Here is a 17,752-nt window from a genome sequence, read left to right as displayed (position 1 = left end):
GCCCAATCATTCTTTTAGGCATTAAAAAGATGTTCATAGCAACGGAATGTCCTCACTACTTTATAGTGGAAACCTGTGCCTGAATATCATTTCTGTCAAGAAAGAAGTAATATGGATCACATTATGTTGGTCATGATAGTTAATAAAAGACTGACTGACTCGAACTCTACTAAAACCTGCTTTAGATCCTGGTGATAGCAATGTTCCATTCGAGGAAATTGCTGCCTTTGAGGCTGAAATGCACCATCTCTCGTATGAAAAATAGTGTTACATTCTCACGGTAGGAAGCTCATTTAACCTCTTCTCCTGCACTCTGTATGTTGGGCTCTGATACTCAAGATGGATTTTTGTTAAGGATAATCTGTCTTTGTACCCCCATCCCACTTTCAAAAAGGACACAGAGCTTTGACTGTTTCAGATTCCTTTACCATTCCCCCTCCTACGTGGCTGGCAGTCATGAATACGGATAGTAACCTACTGCATAACTTCTCATATCTCATCCTCCTGTGTGGTCAGCTTCCACAAGGACAATTGGTCCAGGGGGGCCTGACATCATAAAGCTAAAGCAAGAAGTTGTCTGACATGTGGTGCCATTCTGTTGCCTAGCAGTCTGACATCATAAAGCTAAAGCAAGATGCTTTCTGACATGAGAGCCACTCTGTTGCCTAACAAAGAGTAGGATAGATTTATCTTGGTAATGATATGAGTTGCAGGGTAGACAGGATGCCCAACTGAAAGTGTTGATGGTAAGATGAAAGAAATTAGGACTTTATTTAGACTTCTATATTTGTATGAACGCAAGTTTGAGCATAAGAGTCTCAACTTCACTGTTGCTGAACTGGTAGGATTTGGCTAAAGAGAAGATGGAAATGATGCTATTCATAGTTTCTATCATTCCCGTTAACTGTAGCATAACCCTTCCTCTCTCAACTTATCAGCTGGCTTAATTGCTACTGGTGTACCATATCCTAAAACTAAAGAAGTGAGAATGGTGCGCTGCCACTTGGCTGGCAAAAAGATCTATGTCCTAATGTACGTGCTACAATTGTTTAGAGAGTTTTAGCAAATGAGTCAAGGGAATGCAGAGAAGTATGGGAGGTTATAAACACAAATTGAGATTTGATTTTTTTATTGAGCTGTTGATTTTCACAATAAAACAGACTCCATAGTATAGATCTGGTAACCCTTTATATAAATCAAAACTTTTTGTATTGCTTATATTAAATGTACTAACAGTGGACTTTTCCATCTGCAGATTATACTGAATGACCAGCAGTGGCAGTGTTTCACAGCAGAGTTTCTCTGAATTGCCGAGACTGAAGCAAAAAAAAAAAAGGAAGTCTTCTGGCATAGTGCATCATTTTACCAATTTACGTGGTAAGTAAAACGCCCAATCATTCTTTTAGGCATTAAAAAGATGTTCATAGCAACGGAATGTCCTCACTACTTTATAGTGGAAACCTGTGCCTGAATATCATTTCTGTCAAGAAAGAAGTAATATGGATCACATTATGTTGGTCATGATAGTTAATAAAAGACTGACTGACTCGAACTCTACTAAAACCTGCTTTAGATCCTGGTGATAGCAATGTTCCATTCGAGGAAATTGCTGCCTTTGAGGCTGAAATGCACCATCTCTCGTATGAAAAATAGTGTTACATTCTCACGGTAGGAAGCTCATTTAACCTCTTCTCCTGCACTCTGTATGTTGGGCTCTGATACTCAAGATGGATTTTTGTTAAGGATAATCTCTTTGTACCCCCATCCCACTTTCAAAAAGGACACAGAGCTTTGACTGTTTCAGATTCCTTTACCATTCCCCCTCCTACGTGGCTGGCAGTCATGAATACGGATAGTAACCTACTGCATAACTTCTGATATCTCATCCTCCTGTGTGGTCATCTTCCACAAGGACAATTGGTCCAGTGGTGTCTGACATCATAAAGCTAAAGCAAGAAGTTGTCTGACATGTGGTGCCATTCTGTTGCCTAGCAGTCTGACATCATAAAGCTAAAGCAAGATGCTTTCTGACATGAGAGCCACTCTGTTGCCTAACAAAGAGTAGGATAGATTTATCTTGGTAATGATATGAGTTGCAGGGTAGACAGGATGCCCAACTGAAAGTGTTGATGGTAAGATGAAAGAAATTAGGACTTTATTTAGACTTCTATATTTGTATGAACGCAAGTTTGAGCATAAGAGTCTCAACTTCACTGTTGCTGAACTGGTAGGATTTGGCTAAAGAGAAGATGGAAATGATGCTATTCATAGTTTCTATCATTCCCGTTAACTGTAGCATAACCCTTCCTCTCTCAACTTATCAGCTGGCTTAATTGCTACTGGTGTACCATATCCTAAAACTAAAGAAGTGAGAATGGTGCGCTGCCACTTGGCTGGCAAAAAGATCTATGTCCTAATGTACGTGCTACAATTGTTTAGAGAGTTTTAGCAAATGAGTCAAGGGAATGCAGAGAAGTATGGGAGGTTATAAACACAAATTGAGATTTGATTTTTTTATTGAGCTGTTGATTTTCACAATAAAACAGACTCCATAGTATAGATCTGGTAACCCTTTATATAAATCAAAACTTTTTGTATTGCTTATATTAAATGTACTAACAGTGGACTTTTCCATCTGCAGATTATACTGAATGACCAGCAGTGGCAGTGTTTCACAGCAGAGTTTCTCTGAATTGCCGAGACTGAAGCAAAAAAAAAAAGGAAGTCTTCTGGCATAGTGCATCATTTTACCAATTTACGTGGTAAGTAAAACGCCCAATCATTCTTTTAGGCATTAAAAAGATGTTCATAGCAACGGAATGTCCTCACTACTTTATAGTGGAAACCTGTGCCTGAATATCATTTCTGTCAAGAAAGAAGTAATATGGATCACATTATGTTGGTCATGATAGTTAATAAAAGACTGACTGACTCGAACTCTACTAAAACCTGCTTTAGATCCTGGTGATAGCAATGTTCCATTCGAGGAAATTGCTGCCTTTGAGGCTGAAATGCACCATCTCTCGTATGAAAAATAGTGTTACATTCTCACGGTAGGAAGCTCATTTAACCTCTTCTCCTGCACTCTGTATGTTGGGCTCTGATACTCAAGATGGATTTTTGTTAAGGATAATCTCTTTGTACCCCCATCCCACTTTCAAAAAGGACACAGAGCTTTGACTGTTTCAGATTCCTTTACCATTCCCCCTCCTACGTGGCTGGCAGTCATGAATACGGATAGTAACCTACTGCATAACTTCTGATATCTCATCCTCCTGTGTGGTCAGCTTCCACAAGGACAATTGGTCCAGTGGTGTCTGACATCATAAAGCTAAAGCAAGAAGTTGTCTGACATGTGGTGCCATTCTGTTGCCTAGCAGTCTGACATCATAAAGCTAAAGCAAGATGCTTTCTGACATGAGAGCCACTCTGTTGCCTAACAAAGAGTAGGATAGATTTATCTTGGTAATGATATGAGTTGCAGGGTAGACAGGATGCCCAACTGAAAGTGTTGATGGTAAGATGAAAGAAATTAGGACTTTATTTAGACTTCTATATTTGTATGAACGCAAGTTTGAGCATAAGAGTCTCAACTTCACTGTTGCTGAACTGGTAGGATTTGGCTAAAGAGAAGATGGAAATTATGCTATTCATAGTTTCTATCATTCCCGTTAACTGTAGCATAACCCTTCCTCTCTCAACTTATCAGCTGGCTTAATTGCTACTGGTGTACCATATCCTAAAACTAAAGAAGTGAGAATGGTGCGCTGCCACTTGGCTGGCAAAAAGATCTATGTCCTAATGTACGTGCTACAATTGTTTAGAGAGTTTTAGCAAATGAGTCAAGGGAATGCAGAGAAGTATGGGAGGTTATAAACACAAATTGAGATTTGATTTTTTTATTGAGCTGTTGATTTTCACAATAAAACAGACTCCATAGTATAGATCTGGTAACCCTTTATATAAATCAAAACTTTTTGTATTGCTTATATTAAATGTACTAACAGTGGACTTTTCCATCTGCAGATTATACTGAATGACCAGCAGTGGCAGTGTTTCACAGCAGAGTTTCTCTGAATTGCTGAGACTGAAGCAAAAAAAAAAGGAAGTCTTCTGGCATAGTGCATCATTTTACCAATTTACGTGGTAAGTAAAACGCCCAATCATTCTTTTAGGCATTAAAAAGATGTTCATAGCAACGGAATGTCCTCACTACTTTATAGTGGAAACCTGTGCCTGAATATCATTTCTGTCAAGAAAGAAGTAATATGGATCACATTATGTTGGTCATGATAGTTAATAAAAGACTGACTGACTCGAACTCTACTAAAACCTGCTTTAGATCCTGGTGATAGCAATGTTCCATTCGAGGAAATTGCTGCCTTTGAGGCTGAAATGCACCATCTCTCGTATGAAAAATAGTGTTACATTCTCACGGTAGGAAGCTCATTTAACCTCTTCTCCTGCACTCTGTATGTTGGGCTCTGATACTCAAGATGGATTTTTGTTAAGGATAATCTGTCTTTGTACCCCCATCCCACTTTCAAAAAGGACACAGAGCTTTGACTGTTTCAGATTCCTTTACCATTCCCCCTCCTACGTGGCTGGCAGTCATGAATACGGATAGTAACCTACTGCATAACTTCTCATATCTCATCCTCCTGTGTGGTCAGCTTCCACAAGGACAATTGGTCCAGGGGGGCCTGACATCATAAAGCTAAAGCAAGAAGTTGTCTGACATGTGGTGCCATTCTGTTGCCTAGCAGTCTGACATCATAAAGCTAAAGCAAGATGCTTTCTGACATGAGAGCCACTCTGTTGCCTAACAAAGAGTAGGATAGATTTATCTTGGTAATGATATGAGTTGCAGGGTAGACAGGATGCCCAACTGAAAGTGTTGATGGTAAGATGAAAGAAATTAGGACTTTATTTAGACTTCTATATTTGTATGAACGCAAGTTTGAGCATAAGAGTCTCAACTTCACTGTTGCTGAACTGGTAGGATTTGGCTAAAGAGAAGATGGAAATGATGCTATTCATAGTTTCTATCATTCCCGTTAACTGTAGCATAACCCTTCCTCTCTCAACTTATCAGCTGGCTTAATTGCTACTGGTGTACCATATCCTAAAACTAAAGAAGTGAGAATGGTGCGCTGCCACTTGGCTGGCAAAAAGATCTATGTCCTAATGTACGTGCTACAATTGTTTAGAGAGTTTTAGCAAATGAGTCAAGGGAATGCAGAGAAGTATGGGAGGTTAGAAACACAAATTGAGATTTGATTTTTTTATTGAGCTGTTGATTTTCACAATAAAACAGACTCCATAGTATAGATCTGGTAACCCTTTATATAAATCAAAACTTTTTGTATTGCTTATATTAAATGTACTAACAGTGGACTTTTCCATCTGCAGATTATACTGAATGACCAGCAGTGGCAGTGTTTCACAGCAGAGTTTCTCTGAATTGCTGAGACTGAAGCAAAAAAAAAAGGAAGTCTTCTGGCATAGTGCATCATTTTACCAATTTACGTGGTAAGTAAAACGCCCAATCATTCTTTTAGGCATTAAAAAGATGTTCATAGCAACGGAATGTCCTCACTACTTTATAGTGGAAACCTGTGCCTGAATATCATTTCTGTCAAGAAAGAAGTAATATGGATCACATTATGTTGGTCATGATAGTTAATAAAAGACTGACTGACTCGAACTCTACTAAAACCTGCTTTAGATCCTGGTGATAGCAATGTTCCATTCGAGGAAATTGCTGCCTTTGAGGCTGAAATGCACCATCTCTCGTATGAAAAATAGTGTTACATTCTCACGGTAGGAAGCTCATTTAACCTCTTCTCCTGCACTCTGTATGTTGGGCTCTGATACTCAAGATGGATTTTTGTTAAGGATAATCTGTCTTTGTACCCCCATCCCACTTTCAAAAAGGACACAGAGCTTTGACTGTTTCAGATTCCTTTACCATTCCCCCTCCTACGTGGCTGGCAGTCATGAATACGGATAGTAACCTACTGCATAACTTCTCATATCTCATCCTCCTGTGTGGTCAGCTTCCACAAGGACAATTGGTCCAGGGGGGCCTGACATCATAAAGCTAAAGCAAGAAGTTGTCTGACATGTGGTGCCATTCTGTTGCCTAGCAGTCTGACATCATAAAGCTAAAGCAAGATGCTTTCTGACATGAGAGCCACTCTGTTGCCTAACAAAGAGTAGGATAGATTTATCTTGGTAATGATATGAGTTGCAGGGTAGACAGGATGCCCAACTGAAAGTGTTGATGGTAAGATGAAAGAAATTAGGACTTTATTTAGACTTCTATATTTGTATGAACGCAAGTTTGAGCATAAGAGTCTCAACTTCACTGTTGCTGAACTGGTAGGATTTGGCTAAAGAGAAGATGGAAATGATGCTATTCATAGTTTCTATCATTCCCGTTAACTGTAGCATAACCCTTCCTCTCTCAACTTATCAGCTGGCTTAATTGCTACTGGTGTACCATATCCTAAAACTAAAGAAGTGAGAATGGTGCGCTGCCACTTGGCTGGCAAAAAGATCTATGTCCTAATGTACGTGCTACAATTGTTTAGAGAGTTTTAGCAAATGAGTCAAGGGAATGCAGAGAAGTATGGGAGGTTATAAACACAAATTGAGATTTGATTTTTTTATTGAGCTGTTGATTTTCACAATAAAACAGACTCCATAGTATAGATCTGGTAACCCTTTATATAAATCAAAACTTTTTGTATTGCTTATATTAAATGTACTAACAGTGGACTTTTCCATCTGCAGATTATACTGAATGACCAGCAGTGGCAGTGTTTCACAGCAGAGTTTCTCTGAATTGCCGAGACTGAAGCAAAAAAAAAAAAGGAAGTCTTCTGGCATAGTGCATCATTTTACCAATTTACGTGGTAAGTAAAACGCCCAATCATTCTTTTAGGCATTAAAAAGATGTTCATAGCAACGGAATGTCCTCACTACTTTATAGTGGAAACCTGTGCCTGAATATCATTTCTGTCAAGAAAGAAGTAATATGGATCACATTATGTTGGTCATGATAGTTAATAAAAGACTGACTGACTCGAACTCTACTAAAACCTGCTTTAGATCCTGGTGATAGCAATGTTCCATTCGAGGAAATTGCTGCCTTTGAGGCTGAAATGCACCATCTCTCGTATGAAAAATAGTGTTACATTCTCACGGTAGGAAGCTCATTTAACCTCTTCTCCTGCACTCTGTATGTTGGGCTCTGATACTCAAGATGGATTTTTGTTAAGGATAATCTGTCTTTGTACCCCCATCCCACTTTCAAAAAGGACACAGAGCTTTGACTGTTTCAGATTCCTTTACCATTCCCCCTCCTACGTGGCTGGCAGTCATGAATACGGATAGTAACCTACTGCATAACTTCTCATATCTCATCCTCCTGTGTGGTCAGCTTCCACAAGGACAATTGGTCCAGGGGGGCCTGACATCATAAAGCTAAAGCAAGAAGTTGTCTGACATGTGGTGCCATTCTGTTGCCTAGCAGTCTGACATCATAAAGGTAAAGCAAGATGCTTTCTGACATGAGAGCCACTCTGTTGCCTAACAAAGAGTAGGATACATTTATCTTGGTAATGATATGAGTTGCAGGGTAGACAGGATGCCCAACTGAAAGTGTTGATGGTAAGATGAAAGAAATTAGGACTTTATTTAGACTTCTATATTTGTATGAACGCAAGTTTGAGCATAAGAGTCTCAACTTCACTGTTGCTGAACTGGTAGGATTTGGCTAAAGAGAAGATGGAAATGATGCTATTCATAGTTTCTATCATTCCCGTTAACTGTAGCATAACCCTTCCTCTCTCAACTTATCAGCTGGCTTAATTGCTACTGGTGTACCATATCCTAAAACTAAAGAAGTGAGAATGGTGCGCTGCCACTTGGCTGGCAAAAAGATCTATGTCCTAATGTACGTGCTACAATTGTTTAGAGAGTTTTAGCAAATGAGTCAAGGGAATGCAGAGAAGTATGGGAGGTTATAAACACAAATTGAGATTTGATTTTTTTATTGAGCTGTTGATTTTCACAATAAAACAGACTCCATAGTATAGATCTGGTAACCCTTTATATAAATCAAAACTTTTTGTATTGCTTATATTAAATGTACTAACAGTGGACTTTTCCATCTGCAGATTATACTGAATGACCAGCAGTGGCAGTGTTTCACAGCAGAGTTTCTCTGAATTGCTGAGACTGAAGCAAAAAAAAAAGGAAGTCTTCTGGCATAGTGCATCATTTTACCAATTTACGTGGTAAGTAAAACGCCCAATCATTCTTTTAGGCATTAAAAAGATGTTCATAGCAACGGAATGTCCTCACTACTTTATAGTGGAAACCTGTGCCTGAATATCATTTCTGTCAAGAAAGAAGTAATATGGATCACATTATGTTGGTCATGATAGTTAATAAAAGACTGACTGACTCGAACTCTACTAAAACCTGCTTTAGATCCTGGTGATAGCAATGTTCCATTCGAGGAAATTGCTGCCTTTGAGGCTGAAATGCACCATCTCTCGTATGAAAAATAGTGTTACATTCTCACGGTAGGAAGCTCATTTAACCTCTTCTCCTGCACTCTGTATGTTGGGCTCTGATACTCAAGATGGATTTTTGTTAAGGATAATCTGTCTTTGTACCCCCATCCCACTTTCAAAAAGGACACAGAGCTTTGACTGTTTCAGATTCCTTTACCATTCCCCCTCCTACGTGGCTGGCAGTCATGAATACGGATAGTAACCTACTGCATAACTTCTCATATCTCATCCTCCTGTGTGGTCAGCTTCCACAAGGACAATTGGTCCAGGGGGGCCTGACATCATAAAGCTAAAGCAAGAAGTTGTCTGACATGTGGTGCCATTCTGTTGCCTAGCAGTCTGACATCATAAAGCTAAAGCAAGATGCTTTCTGACATGAGAGCCACTCTGTTGCCTAACAAAGAGTAGGATAGATTTATCTTGGTAATGATATGAGTTGCAGGGTAGACAGGATGCCCAACTGAAAGTGTTGATGGTAAGATGAAAGAAATTAGGACTTTATTTAGACTTCTATATTTGTATGAACGCAAGTTTGAGCATAAGAGTCTCAACTTCACTGTTGCTGAACTGGTAGGATTTGGCTAAAGAGAAGATGGAAATGATGCTATTCATAGTTTCTATCATTCCCGTTAACTGTAGCATAACCCTTCCTCTCTCAACTTATCAGCTGGCTTAATTGCTACTGGTGTACCATATCCTAAAACTAAAGAAGTGAGAATGGTGCGCTGCCACTTGGCTGGCAAAAAGATCTATGTCCTAATGTACGTGCTACAATTGTTTAGAGAGTTTTAGCAAATGAGTCAAGGGAATGCAGAGAAGTATGGGAGGTTAGAAACACAAATTGAGATTTGATTTTTTTATTGAGCTGTTGATTTTCACAATAAAACAGACTCCATAGTATAGATCTGGTAACCCTTTATATAAATCAAAACTTTTTGTATTGCTTATATTAAATGTACTAACAGTGGACTTTTCCATCTGCAGATTATACTGAATGACCAGCAGTGGCAGTGTTTCACAGCAGAGTTTCTCTGAATTGCTGAGACTGAAGCAAAAAAAAAAGGAAGTCTTCTGGCATAGTGCATCATTTTACCAATTTACGTGGTAAGTAAAACGCCCAATCATTCTTTTAGGCATTAAAAAGATGTTCATAGCAACGGAATGTCCTCACTACTTTATAGTGGAAACCTGTGCCTGAATATCATTTCTGTCAAGAAAGAAGTAATATGGATCACATTATGTTGGTCATGATAGTTAATAAAAGACTGACTGACTCGAACTCTACTAAAACCTGCTTTAGATCCTGGTGATAGCAATGTTCCATTCGAGGAAATTGCTGCCTTTGAGGCTGAAATGCACCATCTCTCGTATGAAAAATAGTGTTACATTCTCACGGTAGGAAGCTCATTTAACCTCTTCTCCTGCACTCTGTATGTTGGGCTCTGATACTCAAGATGGATTTTTGTTAAGGATAATCTGTCTTTGTACCCCCATCCCACTTTCAAAAAGGACACAGAGCTTTGACTGTTTCAGATTCCTTTACCATTCCCCCTCCTACGTGGCTGGCAGTCATGAATACGGATAGTAACCTACTGCATAACTTCTCATATCTCATCCTCCTGTGTGGTCAGCTTCCACAAGGACAATTGGTCCAGGGGGGCCTGACATCATAAAGCTAAAGCAAGAAGTTGTCTGACATGTGGTGCCATTCTGTTGCCTAGCAGTCTGACATCATAAAGCTAAAGCAAGATGCTTTCTGACATGAGAGCCACTCTGTTGCCTAACAAAGAGTAGGATACATTTATCTTGGTAATGATATGAGTTGCAGGGTAGACAGGATGCCCAACTGAAAGTGTTGATGGTAAGATGAAAGAAATTAGGACTTTATTTAGACTTCTATATTTGTATGAACGCAAGTTTGAGCATAAGAGTCTCAACTTCACTGTTGCTGAACTGGTAGGATTTGGCTAAAGAGAAGATGGAAATGATGCTATTCATAGTTTCTATCATTCCCGTTAACTGTAGCATAACCCTTCCTCTCTCAACTTATCAGCTGGCTTAATTGCTACTGGTGTACCATATCCTAAAACTAAAGAAGTGAGAATGGTGCGCTGCCACTTGGCTGGCAAAAAGATCTATGTCCTAATGTACGTGCTACAATTGTTTAGAGAGTTTTAGCAAATGAGTCAAGGGAATGCAGAGAAGTATGGGAGGTTATAAACACAAATTGAGATTTGATTTTTTTATTGAGCTGTTGATTTTCACAATAAAACAGACTCCATAGTATAGATCTGGTAACCCTTTATATAAATCAAAACTTTTTGTATTGCTTATATTAAATGTACTAACAGTGGACTTTTCCATCTGCAGATTATACTGAATGACCAGCAGTGGCAGTGTTTCACAGCAGAGTTTCTCTGAATTGCCGAGACTGAAGCAAAAAAAAAAAAGGAAGTCTTCTGGCATAGTGCATCATTTTACCAATTTACGTGGTAAGTAAAACGCCCAATCATTCTTTTAGGCATTAAAAAGATGTTCATAGCAACGGAATGTCCTCACTACTTTATAGTGGAAACCTGTGCCTGAATATCATTTCTGTCAAGAAAGAAGTAATATGGATCACATTATGTTGGTCATGATAGTTAATAAAAGACTGACTGACTCGAACTCTACTAAAACCTGCTTTAGATCCTGGTGATAGCAATGTTCCATTCGAGGAAATTGCTGCCTTTGAGGCTGAAATGCACCATCTCTCGTATGAAAAATAGTGTTACATTCTCACGGTAGGAAGCTCATTTAACCTCTTCTCCTGCACTCTGTATGTTGGGCTCTGATACTCAAGATGGATTTTTGTTAAGGATAATCTGTCTTTGTACCCCCATCCCACTTTCAAAAAGGACACAGAGCTTTGACTGTTTCAGATTCCTTTACCATTCCCCCTCCTACGTGGCTGGCAGTCATGAATACGGATAGTAACCTACTGCATAACTTCTCATATCTCATCCTCCTGTGTGGTCAGCTTCCACAAGGACAATTGGTCCAGGGGGGCCTGACATCATAAAGCTAAAGCAAGAAGTTGTCTGACATGTGGTGCCATTCTGTTGCCTAGCAGTCTGACATCATAAAGGTAAAGCAAGATGCTTTCTGACATGAGAGCCACTCTGTTGCCTAACAAAGAGTAGGATACATTTATCTTGGTAATGATATGAGTTGCAGGGTAGACAGGATGCCCAACTGAAAGTGTTGATGGTAAGATGAAAGAAATTAGGACTTTATTTAGACTTCTATATTTGTATGAACGCAAGTTTGAGCATAAGAGTCTCAACTTCACTGTTGCTGAACTGGTAGGATTTGGCTAAAGAGAAGATGGAAATGATGCTATTCATAGTTTCTATCATTCCCGTTAACTGTAGCATAACCCTTCCTCTCTCAACTTATCAGCTGGCTTAATTGCTACTGGTGTACCATATCCTAAAACTAAAGAAGTGAGAATGGTGCGCTGCCACTTGGCTGGCAAAAAGATCTATGTCCTAATGTACGTGCTACAATTGTTTAGAGAGTTTTAGCAAATGAGTCAAGGGAATGCAGAGAAGTATGGGAGGTTATAAACACAAATTGAGATTTGATTTTTTTATTGAGCTGTTGATTTTCACAATAAAACAGACTCCATAGTATAGATCTGGTAACCCTTTATATAAATCAAAACTTTTTGTATTGCTTATATTAAATGTACTAACAGTGGACTTTTCCATCTGCAGATTATACTGAATGACCAGCAGTGGCAGTGTTTCACAGCAGAGTTTCTCTGAATTGCCGAGACTGAAGCAAAAAAAAAAAAGGAAGTCTTCTGGCATAGTGCATCATTTTACCAATTTACGTGGTAAGTAAAACGCCCAATCATTCTTTTAGGCATTAAAAAGATGTTCATAGCAACGGAATGTCCTCACTACTTTATAGTGGAAACCTGTGCCTGAATATCATTTCTGTCAAGAAAGAAGTAATATGGATCACATTATGTTGGTCATGATAGTTAATAAAAGACTGACTGACTCGAACTCTACTAAAACCTGCTTTAGATCCTGGTGATAGCAATGTTCCATTCGAGGAAATTGCTGCCTTTGAGGCTGAAATGCACCATCTCTCGTATGAAAAATAGTGTTACATTCTCACGGTAGGAAGCTCATTTAACCTCTTCTCCTGCACTCTGTATGTTGGGCTCTGATACTCAAGATGGATTTTTGTTAAGGATAATCTCTTTGTACCCCCATCCCACTTTCAAAAAGGACACAGAGCTTTGACTGTTTCAGATTCCTTTACCATTCCCCCTCCTACGTGGCTGGCAGTCATGAATACGGATAGTAACCTACTGCATAACTTCTGATATCTCATCCTCCTGTGTGGTCAGCTTCCACAAGGACAATTGGTCCAGTGGTGTCTGACATCATAAAGCTAAAGCAAGAAGTTGTCTGACATGTGGTGCCATTCTGTTGCCTAGCAGTCTGACATCATAAAGCTAAAGCAAGATGCTTTCTGACATGAGAGCCACTCTGTTGCCTAACAAAGAGTAGGATACATTTATCTTGGTAATGATATGAGTTGCAGGGTAGACAGGATGCCCAACTGAAAGTGTTGATGGTAAGATGAAAGAAATTAGGACTTTATTTAGACTTCTATATTTGTATGAACGCAAGTTTGAGCATAAGAGTCTCAACTTCACTGTTGCTGAACTGGTAGGATTTGGCTAAAGAGAAGATAGAAATGATGCTATTCATAGTTTCTATCATTCCCGTTAACTGTAGCATAACCCTTCCTCTCTCAACTTATCAGCTGGCTTAATTGCTACTGGTGTACCATATCCTAAAACTAAAGAAGTGAGAATGGTGCGCTGCCACTTGGCTGGCAAAAAGATCTATGTCCTAATGTACGTGCTACAATTGTTTAGAGAGTTTTAGCAAATGAGTCAAGGGAATGCAGAGAAGTATGGGAGGTTATAAACACAAATTGAGATTTGATTTTTTTATTGAGCTGTTGATTTTCACAATAAAACAGACTCCATAGTATAGATCTGGTAACCCTTTATATAAATCAAAACTTTTTGTATTGCTTATATTAAATGTACTAACAGTGGACTTTTCCATCTGCAGATTATACTGAATGACCAGCAGTGGCAGTGTTTCACAGCAGAGTTTCTCTGAATTGCCGAGACTGAAGCAAAAAAAAAAAGGAAGTCTTCTGGCATAGTGCATCATTTTACCAATTTACGTGGTAAGTAAAACGCCCAATCATTCTTTTAGGCATTAAAAAGATGTTCATAGCAACGGAATGTCCTCACTACTTTATAGTGGAAACCTGTGCCTGAATATCATTTCTGTCAAGAAAGAAGTAATATGGATCACATTATGTTGGTCATGATAGTTAATAAAAGACTGACTGACTCGAACTCTACTAAAACCTGCTTTAGATCCTGGTGATAGCAATGTTCCATTCGAGGAAATTGCTGCCTTTGAGGCTGAAATGCACCATCTCTCGTATGAAAAATAGTGTTACATTCTCACGGTAGGAAGCTCATTTAACCTCTTCTCCTGCACTCTGTATGTTGGGCTCTGATACTCAAGATGGATTTTTGTTAAGGATAATCTGTCTTTGTACCCCCATCCCACTTTCAAAAAGGACACAGAGCTTTGACTGTTTCAGATTCCTTTACCATTCCCCCTCCTACGTGGCTGGCAGTCATGAATACGGATAGTAACCTACTGCATAACTTCTCATATCTCATCCTCCTGTGTGGTCAGCTTCCACAAGGACAATTGGTCCAGGGGGGCCTGACATCATAAAGCTAAAGCAAGAAGTTGTCTGACATGTGGTGCCATTCTGTTGCCTAGCAGTCTGACATCATAAAGCTAAAGCAAGATGCTTTCTGACATGAGAGCCACTCTGTTGCCTAACAAAGAGTAGGATAGATTTATCTTGGTAATGATATGAGTTGCAGGGTAGACAGGATGCCCAACTGAAAGTGTTGATGGTAAGATGAAAGAAATTAGGACTTTATTTAGACTTCTATATTTGTATGAACGCAAGTTTGAGCATAAGAGTCTCAACTTCACTGTTGCTGAACTGGTAGGATTTGGCTAAAGAGAAGATGGAAATGATGCTATTATTAGTTTCTATCATTCCCGTTAACTGTAGCATAACCCTTCCTCTCTCAACTTATCAGCTGGCTTAATTGCTACTGGTGTACCATATCCTAAAACTAAAGAAGTGAGAATGGTGCGCTGCCACTTGGCTGGCAAAAAGATCTATGTCCTAATGTACGTGCTACAATTGTTTAGAGAGTTTTAGCAAATGAGTCAAGGGAATGCAGAGAAGTATGGGAGGTTATAAACACAAATTGAGATTTGATTTTTTTATTGAGCTGTTGATTTTCACAATAAAACAGACTCCATAGTATAGATCTGGTAACCCTTTATATAAATCAAAACTTTTTGTATTGCTTATATTAAATGTACTAACAGTGGACTTTTCCATCTGCAGATTATACTGAATGACCAGCAGTGGCAGTGTTTCACAGCAGAGTTTCTCTGAATTGCTGAGACTGAAGCAAAAAAAAAAAGGAAGTCTTCTGGCATAGTGCATCATTTTACCAATTTACGTGGTAAGTAAAACGCCCAATCATTCTTTTAGGCATTAAAAAGATGTTCATAGCAACGGAATGTCCTCACTACTTTATAGTGGAAACCTGTGCCTGAATATCATTTCTGTCAAGAAAGAAGTAATATGGATCACATTATGTTGGTCATGATAGTTAATAAAAGACTGACTGACTCGAACTCTACTAAAACCTGCTTTAGATCCTGGTGATAGCAATGTTCCATTCGAGGAAATTGCTGCCTTTGAGGCTGAAATGCACCATCTCTCGTATGAAAAATAGTGTTACATTCTCACGGTAGGAAGCTCATTTAACCTCTTCTCCTGCACTCTGTATGTTGGGCTCTGATACTCAAGATGGATTTTTGTTAAGGATAATCTGTCTTTGTACCCCCATCCCACTTTCAAAAAGGACACAGAGCTTTGACTGTTTCAGATTCCTTTACCATTCACCCTCCTACGTGGCTGGCAGTCATGAATACGGATAGTAACCTACTGCATAACTTCTCATATCTCATCCTCCTGTGTGGTCAGCTTCCACAAGGACAATTGGTCCAGGGGGGCCTGACATCATAAAGCTAAAGCAAGAAGTTGTCTGACATGTGGTGCCATTCTGTTGCCTAGCAGTCTGACATCATAAAGCTAAAGCAAGATGCTTTCTGACATGAGAGCCACTCTGTTGCCTAACAAAGAGTAGGATAGATTTATCTTGGTAATGATATGAGTTGCAGGGTAGACAGGATGCCCAACTGAAAGTGTTGATGGTAAGATGAAAGAAATTAGGACTTTATTTAGACTTCTATATTTGTATGAACGCAAGTTTGAGCATAAGAGTCTCAACTTCACTGTTGCTGAACTGGTAGGATTTGGCTAAAGAGAAGATGGAAATGATGCTATTCATAGTTTCTATCATTCCCGTTAACTGTAGCATAACCCTTCCTCTCTCAACTTATCAGCTGGCTTAATTGCTACTGGTGTACCATATCCTAAAACTAAAGAAGTGAGAATGGTGCGCTGCCACTTGGCTGGCAAAAAGATCTATGTCCTAATGTACGTGCTACAATTGTTTAGAGAGTTTTAGCAAATGAGTCAAGGGAATGCAGAGAAGTATGGGAGGTTATAAACACAAATTGAGATTTGATTTTTTTATTGAGCTGTTGATTTTCACAATAAAACAGACTCCATAGTATAGATCTGGTAACCCTTTATATAAATCAAAACTTTTTGTATTGCTTATATTAAATGTACTAACAGTGGACTTTTCCATCTGCAGATTATACTGAATGACCAGCAGTGGCAGTGTTTCACAGCAGAGTTTCTCTGAATTGCCGAGACTGAAGCAAAAAAAAAAAAGGAAGTCTTCTGGCATAGTGCATCATTTTACCAATTTACGTGGTAAGTAAAACGCCCAATCATTCTTTTAGGCATTAAAAAGATGTTCATAGCAACGGAATGTCCTCACTACTTTATAGTGGAAACCTGTGCCTGAATATCATTTCTGTCAAGAAAGAAGTAATATGGATCACATTATGTTGGTCATGATAGTTAATAAAAGACTGACTGACTCGAACTCTACTAAAACCTGCTTTAGATCCTGGTGATAGCAATGTTCCATTCGAGGAAATTGCTGCCTTTGAGGCTGAAATGCACCATCTCTCGTATGAAAAATAGTGTTACATTCTCACGGTAGGAAGCTCATTTAACCTCTTCTCCTGCACTCTGTATGTTGGGCTCTGATACTCAAGATGGATTTTTGTTAAGGATAATCTGTCTTTGTACCCCCATCCCACTTTCAAAAAGGACACAGAGCTTTGACTGTTTCAGATTCCTTTACCATTCCCCCTCCTACGTGGCTGGCAGTCATGAATACGGATAGTAACCTACTGCATAACTTCTCATATCTCATCCTCCTGTGTGGTCAGCTTCCACAAGGACAATTGGTCCAGGGGGGCCTGACATCATAAAGCTAAAGCAAGAAGTTGTCTGACATGTGGTGCCATTCTGTTGCCTAGCAGTCTGACATCATAAAGGTAAAGCAAGATGCTTTCTGACATGAGAGCCACTCTGTTGCCTAACAAAGAGTAGGATACATTTATCTTGGTAATGATATGAGTTGCAGGGTAGACAGGATGCCCAACTGAAAGTGTTGATGGTAAGATGAAAGAAATTAGGACTTTATTTAGACTTCTATATTTGTATGAACGCAAGTTTGAGCATAAGAGTCTCAACTTCACTGTTGCTGAACTGGTAGGATTTGGCTAAAGAGAAGATGGAAATGATGCTATTCATAGTTTCTATCATTCCCGTTAACTGTAGCATAACCCTTCCTCTCTCAACTTATCAGCTGGCTTAATTGCTACTGGTGTACCATATCCTAAAACTAAAGAAGTGAGAATGGTGCGCTGCCACTTGGCTGGCAAAAAGATCTATGTCCTAATGTACGTGCTACAATTGTTTAGAGAGTTTTAGCAAATGAGTCAAGGGAATGCAGAGAAGTATGGGAGGTTATAAACACAAAT

This window comes from Lissotriton helveticus, chromosome 11, assembly GCF_964261635.1.
Source record: "Lissotriton helveticus chromosome 11, aLisHel1.1, whole genome shotgun sequence".
Taxonomy (NCBI): domain Eukaryota; kingdom Metazoa; phylum Chordata; class Amphibia; order Caudata; family Salamandridae; genus Lissotriton; species Lissotriton helveticus.
Note: the sequence above shows the minus strand (reverse complement) of the source record.